This window comes from Labrus mixtus, unplaced genomic scaffold (genome assembly GCF_963584025.1).
Source record: "Labrus mixtus unplaced genomic scaffold, fLabMix1.1 SCAFFOLD_286, whole genome shotgun sequence".
NCBI lineage: Eukaryota > Metazoa > Chordata > Actinopteri > Labriformes > Labridae > Labrus > Labrus mixtus.
Genome location: NW_026870210.1, coordinates 1 through 8,844, shown reverse-complemented (window position 1 = coordinate 8,844; position 8,844 = coordinate 1). Strand labels below are relative to the sequence as shown.

Below are 8,844 nucleotides of genomic sequence, written 5' to 3'. Positions count from 1 at the left end.
CTCCTCCTCCCTGACTCCTCCTCTTTTTATATACTTTTATCTCCTCCTCCCTCCTGCTTCCTCCTCGTGTCTCCTTCAACAAAGCCTCCTCTCAATTCTCTCACTTATCTCTCTCTCTCTCCCTCACTCGCCCTCTCTCGGCGCCCTCTTCTCATTATGAGCTAAGTGTCGGGTTTGTCGATGGCGTTATTTGCATAAAAACTGGAGGACATGGGCGACAGGTCATTTTTCACATTTATTGCCGGCTTTGATATTTAGAAAGACATCAGAAGACGCCACGATCTCTCATTATGTGCACGGCTCGGTCACGCGTGCTGCACGGCTGAACGCCACAATGAGAGGTTCTCGTATCAGGAGCGCCAGCAGCAGGATAAGCACCGCGAGTTTGAGAAACGGCCCGTTACGTCAAACCCCACGCACACTCCGGGCTCCTCGGGGAGCATGCTGCTTTTCTCAGAGAGCGCTTTTATAACCCGCCTTCATAATTTGTAGGCTCACCCACAACTAGGTTATCTTAAGAGGTGACCTGCACATCAGTGAAGACGCCATTAATACTGAACCGATCAGAACTGAACAAAACATTTCATATTTATCAAATTCAAAATGGGCATACCATTTTCTAAAAAAAAATGAATTAACAAATGAATTTTCTCAGTTTCTACATTTGTCATTTCTTATCAAATGTGAAGTTTCAATTTATCCTCACGTCCTGGTTTTTATTGTTTTACGCAGCGTGCCGGTCTTTCTTAGAATTAGAGTTCTAAGAAGCGAACAGAAGACGAGGAGGAACTCAAAGTGTGGCTACTGACCGCTTAAAGCTAACGTGCTAACATCTTTGTGGAGTGGGTTTGAGGCCGACCTCTCAGGCGGCGCCTCGACCTGACCTGAACAAGTGCCGACAGCTGATGAGAGAACAGGTTACCCGGGCAACCTCTCTGACCACACAGCGGCGAGCAGCGGGGGCGGCTGATCACACACACACACAGCATGGCGGGGAGGTCGCTCTAAGACCTGAACTCAAACGCCACACGTCGTGGCCTTTAAATGCTTTTTTTTTTTCTTATTTTCTCGTTGCACTCTTTAGGTTCTTTTGAAACGTTTTCCCTCGGAGACCGACTTTGACAGCAGCTGAAATATGATCTATCTCGTGGTTGATCAGAAGTGGTGGACGCCGACCTCGATGTTCCTCTGATTAGATGTACAGATGTTTGTTATAAATGGGATAATTACGGCGGCAGCAGCAGAGCAGCGGGTGGCAGAATGACTCTCCGAGCTTAAAGTATATGATTACGCCTCTGCTCACATTTTCTACTTTATTTATAAGTTAAGAGTCGGTGTGTGTGTTGTGTGTGTGTGTGTGTGTGTGTGTGTGTGTGTGTGTGTGTGTGTGTGTGTGTGTGTGTGTGTGTGTGTGTGTGTGTGTGTGTGTGTGTGTGTGTGTGTGTGTGTGTGTGTGTGTGTGTGTTGTACCCTGCAGGCACTTACAGGCCTCTCTGCTCATCTACATCCAGAGACGGTAACAGAGTGAACTGAACTCGCTCTGAGCTGCTCCATGTTGTGTTCAATCTTTGATTTTAATGATCCATTAAATCAAAAAGTAGCTTTTACAAAACATCAGATCTTCCTGCCTTGGTGACATCGATTTCTGATATATTTCATTCAGTATTCTGCAAATGATGTTTTAAGCTAATCAGAAAACATTGCCAAAAAACATCTTTAATCAACCGAGATTCAGAACCAAATCGAGGGAACGTTGTTTTACTGTGAATGGAACAATCTCAACAGAGAAACTAAAGAATCAAACATGATATTTAAAATAAAAATAAAAGCCAGTTTGTTGAATAAATATGAGGAAATGTATTGTGATATGCTTTGTACAGTGTAAAATGAATTGTTAAGGAGGACCTATGATGGGGCTGCCAGTGGCTGTGTTTGTCTGCAGCCAATTTATTTTCATTTGAATTATTTGTGAATGAAGTGTTTTGTTTTGTTTTAATTAATGTTTTGTGAAGGAGGAGCACATATTATAAGATTAATCTTCTTTCTGCTCCTTTTCATTCAAAATTTGAGATTTTATGTTTGTTTGTTTTTCTTAACTTTATTGTTTGTTTGAATGAAATAAAATGTACATATAAATAAAAAAATATATATATTGATGTGTAACTAACATGTCACACATTCTGAGACGCTGCTTTCTCCCACACTGCATGAAGTGTCCTCCTTAATAAATGATTCAATGATGAGGATGATCAAACTCCAGCTGGCCTGCAGCCGCCGCTCTCAGACTGTAAACAGGAAGCAGGGCGTGTTCACTAAACAATAAGACTTAACAAGTGCTTTTACAACATCACAGTTATTCAAACTTCACTGCAGACGAGCGCGCCAACAAGTCAATGATTCTCCTTATAACTTTACTGTCTGCCTCTTAATCTGTCCTCCATTGGTTTGGCCTGAATGCAGCACCTACAAACATCACAGTGGATGTTAGTTATTGCTCACAGTTGGATAAGAAACAATGTGGACCTGCCGCCCCCCCGAGCTCCCCGCAGCTGTTTCTGGCAGCGTCCGGGCCGAGGAGCTGCAGAGGGAGCCGGCATCCCTGTCCAAGAAGACTCCCAGAGGACGCATTACAGCGAAACAGGAAGAGTAAGAGAGCCCAGAGTCACTCGACCAATTTAATGGACAGACACAGTTAGAGAGTGGAGCCGTTTCTCATCGTTTCCTGAGATGTGGCTGCAGCTGGTGAACGAGGGAAAAGAGCCTGCAGCTGTTTGATGATGTGTTGGTGCTGCAGCGTCCACACACACACACACACACACACACACACACACACACACACACACACACACACACACACACAGAGGTGAAGCTAGAGGTCAAAGTTGAGTGAACACAGATTGGTCTCGTCTCAGGTGTTCATATCTGTGCAGCTCTCGTGTTCTCCTTGGCATGCGGTTGTTTCTTTTTGTATATCAGCTCTCCTATAGTCTCTGAAACACTCGCAGATTGACAAATGTGTTTTGACAACACTCAGGGAGATAAGCACTCGGTCTCCAGGATCTCTCCCAGGGACACGTTTCTATTTACACCTCCTCCGCCTCGCACAGGAGACGCTTAATCTTCTCCATGATTTGTGGCTTCAGCTCCAAAAAAAAACCCCTCTCTCCTCTCTCCGTCTTCCCTCCTTACTTTTCTCTCTCTGTTCTGTTTTCTCTCCTCCTCCTCCATGCATCATCATTGTGTTTGTGTTTGTTTGTGTGGAGTTGTGCAGCAGACTTCATTGTCCGCTGAAAGGTAAAGCAGAGGATAGGAGGAGCACGCTGCATGGAGTGACCCTGATGCCAATAACAGCGCTGTAATCACTTTCAATGTGTTTTATTGTCCGCTTTTCACAGATTAGAGCCACAATAATCTGTCCTCCTCTATCCATCTCATCCCGAGCTGTTATTTTTGGCACCAGGATTCTGGATTAGTAGGTGTGAAAGTGTTTTTGTTTTTTTGTGTTTTTTTTGTTGTCGGGCTGAGTGTGTTGACGTGCTTGTACTTGTCGCGAGGTTGTACAGCGAGCGAGGTATCTGCATCATTCATTGTGCTGGGGAGAGTAATCTGAAGTGGATGTTGTGCCGGATCTGTTTGCAGAAAGCAGATACTGAAATTGAGTGTGGCTGGCCTGCACGCTCAGAATCTGCCTTCTTGAAGTGGAAATCAACATTTCATGGGTGTGCAGGGATACATCAAAAACCAGCGAAATACGCTTAAAGCCACAACATGGACTAATCCCAGACTGTAGTGTGTGTGTGTGTGTGTGTGTGTGTGTGTGTCTGTGTGTCTGTGTGTGTGTGTGTGTGTGTGTGTGTGTGTGTGTGTGTGTGTGTGTGTGTGTGTGTGTGTGTGTGTGTGTGTGTGTGTGTGTGTGTGTGTGTGTGTGTGTGTGTGTGTGTGTGTGTGAGTGTGTGTGTGTGTGAGTGTGTGTGTGTGCTGCATCTGCAAGCACAATACACACATCAGTCACCGTGCAGAGAGGAGAGGACGGGGAGGAGCGAAGGGTGTTTAAACTCTCAAGACTCAAAACGATCGAGAGCATCTCTGAGTACCAAAATATTTTAAAAAACAACAAATCTATTAAATGAGACTGTGAAGGAGAACAACATGTCAACATAATGGTTTTATGCTGAAGACAGCGTGCAGAAGTTTAAACCACAGACTGTAAATATTAACGTTTGAAGCCTGAGTGTCGTCCCCGTCTGTTCCTGCAGGGGGCGCTGGAGTCCCATCGATGGCGGTCTCCATGCTGGAAATGCTGTCTCAGTCTAACTTTCAGTCAACCTAACGACAGGCTGAGAGCTGGAGCTGAGGCGGGTTTTAAACCTCCTGACAAACCGTTACACCGCGCCCACCTGTCAATCAGGTCAGCTACACGCCTTATTGTGAATAACTCTTATCCTTCATCAAATCAAAACTGATGAGTCATCAAAACATTCACCCCCCGTACAGTGTGTGTCCATCATGAGCTAATCACACCTATTTGGTTTTTTGAACCAGGCTGTAAACATGTTAATCTCTGCTGTAAAAACAGGCTTTTTAGAATGGGTGTGTATGTGACTTCCTGTGCTTCTGCAGCCAGCCTCTAGTGGACACTCCAGGAACTGCAGGATTTTTTTTTTCACTTCTTCAGTTTTCATACTGGAGGTTGCTGCTTGGTTTAAATGCACTTTTTGGTAAATAAAAACAAGATATTTGTCAACTATGACTTCTATCTTTGTTGTATCGACATCGTTGGATTTTTACTTGTAACATATGAAAGTTAAAGATTCTGTTGTCATGGTAACGTGGTGTGTAAACAGTGAAAACATATTAAAGAACTTTCATTAAAGAAGCTTCAGATTGCCCACTCTCTGTCTTCTTAAAACTGGCCTCGCTGTGATTACCCGCCTTCACAATTAAAACTGTCATTTCCATCAGTCCACTTAAAGTTTGAAGTCAAATCCCCCTCCCCTAATCCTGCACGGCCCCGTCTGATTCACAGCAGCTCCACGGACACGGTGCAGGAAGGCGTGCGTCCCCTCCTCCCTCTGCCCCTCGGGGTGAATACTGACTGATGACTTTCATTTTCACATATCAACTCTGCCGCTAATTTTACTCCTTCCAATTAATTCCAGGTATTCTTGCACAGGACTCGCTATGATTAGAAGCAGCCGGAGGATGTTTCCACTGCTCTTCATTGCACACACACACACACACACACACACACACACACACACACACACACACACACACACACACAGACTGTGCAGATCTGCAGCCTTTTTCCTGTTTTTTTTTCTTTTTTAGCGAGATCATCACTATTTTCTTGCAGACGTAGGACTGTCACGCCTGTCTCTCTCTCTCTCTCTCTCTCTCTCTCTCTGTCTCTATCTCTGTCTCTATCTCTCTCTCTCTCTCTCTCTCTCTGTCTCTATCTCTCTCTCTCTCTCTCTCTCTCTCTGTCTCTATCTCTCTCTCTCTCTCTCTCTCTCTCTGTCTCTATCTCTCTCTCTCTCTCTCTCTCTCTCTCTCTCTCTCTCTCTGTCTCTCTCTCTCTCGCCCTCATCGGCGTGCAGAGCGCCTCTCTCTCTCCGCTGCAGGACGATGATGAGACTCCCCACAGGGATAATGACATCTACAAGCGTCTCTCCAACGGATGTCCCCCAAATTTAATCCCACCCAACACTCAGCCTGAGAGAGACGTGCGCCCTCGAGAAGAACAGAAGATATTCAGTTCTTCTGCACGTTTTAAAACGATCTCAGTTATTTTAATGAGCGATTGTATAAAAAATAACCAAAAGTTTAAAAACAACATGTATCTCATGAGAGCGGCTCTGCAGACGACCTCCGGCTCATCGTCTGATCTGAACAATGAAGTTGGAAACGTTTCAGAACATTGTAACAGTCTGCAAGTTTCTGATAACTGTAAACAGGAAATCATCAGCCATTGGACGCCTAGGACTTCAGTCTATGTTGCCGTGGTTTCAAACAGGTTTGGATATTGTCAGTTTAAAACTCCAGCTTCCTGACAACGATAAGAGATAAACACAGAGACAGTTAGCGGGACTGTCCAGCTCTTTCACACAGAGAGTCACAGGTGAGAACACCTGAGCAGAGCGAGTCGCTCCAATCAGAGAACATCATGACAGGAAGTCTTTTTTCAATAGTTTTCAATGGAGTAGAGAGCGTCTGACGCAGCAGATGGCCGGTCAGCGTATATTTTCCGTTTCTGTGCGGTCAGCCTGAGCGCTTCGAGTTTAAAATCTTTCAAATGTTCAGAAAGGCGCTGTTGAAGTCAGCGGCGCTCTTTTCAAAATATAAGATACTCCGTGTAATTTTTGCCTCATACGTATCGTGTCTTGTACCCACATCCTCCTCGCTCGATAAGAAACAAACGGAGCCGTGTCAGTCATACAGCGGTCGTTGACAACACACTGTTGTCATGGAGACAAGACGGACATCCAGCGATTTTATTCTGCAGGTCATTCGTCACTCTCTCTTCCTGGTTTCCTGCTCTACCCACCGTCCAATCCAAAAACACCAAACTGAAATCTTTAGAGAGGAACAGAGAGCGTTGCTTCACCTTTTTTATTTCTGTTGAATATCTTGAATAAGTCAAAAGGATTCGAACACTGCGACGGGATAAACTTTGTAATCAAAAGGACAAAAAGAGGATTGAATGTTTGTGTCTGAAGCGTTCTCATGAAGAGTCCTCCCTGGTCATGGAGTCACATGCAGCCCCGACTGTTGGGAGCGTTTTAAAGATGACTCGACTCAAGCTCAGGTCAGGAGATCTCCAGAGCCCCCCCTCACGCCCGTCGCCATGACGACCCGCAGGACCGCGCAACAGTCGAGCCGAGGGAGTCGCTCCGGTGCCTTCAATTAGCAGCCCATCATCATTCATGAGTTTGTTTGTGCAAAGCGGTGACTTCCTGCTCCGCCTGCTGATGGAACGCAAAGAGACGCAGAGGCATGCGGCACAAAGGCGGTGGCCTGCGCCTCTCTCTCTCCCAGGCTCAGCTTCCTGCGCCTCTCTCTCTCCCAGGCTCAGCTTCCTGCGCCTCTCTCTCTCCCAGGCTCAGCTTCCTGCGCCTCTCTCTCTCCCAGGCTCAGCTTCCTGCGCCTCTCTCTCTCCCAGGCTCAGCTTCCACGCTCCGTTGAGCTGATTTCTGCTCCGTGGAGGCCCGGGCTCATCCTCCTATCTCTCCAGGACGGTGTCAGTTTGAACTTGCTCGACATGCAAAGGTCATAAATTAGCAATCGGGCCGCTTGAAGGAGACGAGCTGTTCAGCTTCCACCTGGTGGCTCTCCTGAGGGGAACTCTTTAAACTCACTGTTTGGATAGAAATGTATTCAGTCCACACAAGAACACTGTCGCCGCCGTCGCCGCCGCCGCCACTGCCCATTGACAGCGAGAAGCAGAGCTGCTCTCTCTCCGCTCGCCGCCTGTTTCACCGAAAGACTAAAAACAGGAGCCATTTTTATTGATTATCTCCGAGGCTCGTTCAGAAGAACCAGAGGAGAAAAGATGGTTTTATACGACCAGCCAACCAAACAGCATATTCCACTTGTTAAGGAGTGATTAAAGGAAGAATGTGCGACTTTTTGATCCAGTACTCCTCCAGAGACACACCTCCAACCCCCCTCCACTCGCGTTCACACAGAAGAGTTAAGCGCAAGCAGTGACGCAATCAGTGGACAAACTTGTCCTCAGCTCGAGTTGCAATCAGCTGTGTCCTGCATTGTTGTGTTAGCATGCTAATGTTAGCGCTCTTTAGTTAGCTCGTAGCTTCACATTGTTGTGTTAGCATGCTAATGTTAGCGCTCTTTAGTTAGCTCGTAGCTTCACATTGTTGTGTTAGCATGCTAATGTTAGCGCTCTTTAGTTAGCTCGTAGCTTCACATTTCATGTAAAGTGACACAGAATGAGCGTGATCTAAAAACTCTTACTAACATCCAAATAATCAGTGAGTATGTTCTTCTTCTTCTCTCTAGTTCTTGACTAAAACAGCTTTTATACACAAGGGGAGGAGCCGGCCGTCCCGTCCATGTAAACACGGCTCTGACAACAACACAGCCAGCGGGACTCGAGCTTCTCCCTCATTGTAGACAGTCAGGACTCAGAGACACATTTACACAGGACAGACTTTATGATTTATTTATGTGTTGCACATTCTTCCTCTAAAGGCAGACGACCCTCTGCACGCTCTGCAGCAGACAGTAGAAAACTTTAAAGTCTGAAGGTAACGATGAATATTCTGTGATGAAGCTCTGCAGAGTGAGATCAGAACAAAGTCTGTGCATCACATTATGAAGGTTATTTTTCATCCGAGCTCAAACATTCACTCTCTCTGCTGCCGTGTGCGATCACTCTTTTTTTTTCATCCATTAAGACCAGCGAACAAAAGCTTCCTCTTGTCACCATAATGATCTCCTCTCTCTCTTTTCTGCTTTGATTTCAGCCGACTAGACGACAACATGTTCCACTTGTTGAGACACAAGACGCTCTGCATCGTCTGCAGCGGACAGAGGATTATTTAATGATGTAAATATTCTTTAATGAAGGTATCCACTTAAATGTATAAATCAAGTCTATCCTCTGAAAATAACTCTGTGAGTCATGACTGTCTACAATGGGTGTAACACCCGAGTCCCACTGTCTGTGATGTTTTCAGAGTTTTCAGAGTCCTATCTTCACTTTGTTTACATCGCCCGGACGGCCGGCTGACTCCTCCCCTCGTGTATAAAAGTTGTTTAATTGAGGGACTAGAGAAAAGAAGAATAACATACTGTACTCACTGCTTAACTGTGTTTCTAGAT

The 8,844-nt window shown here is 45.6% G+C and overlaps 1 long non-coding RNA gene across 1 annotated transcript; it reads left to right on the top strand.

Annotated features, from left to right (window-relative positions):
• Nucleotides 1–2,836: 2,836 nt before the first annotated feature.
• On the top strand, nucleotides 2,837–5,534 carry LOC132967023 (uncharacterized). Its single transcript, XR_009670584.1, has 2 exons — nucleotides 2,837–4,488; nucleotides 4,621–5,534. It is a non-coding gene; the product is annotated as an uncharacterized LOC132967023 (long non-coding RNA).
• The last annotated feature ends 3,310 nt before the right edge of the window (nucleotides 5,535–8,844 follow it).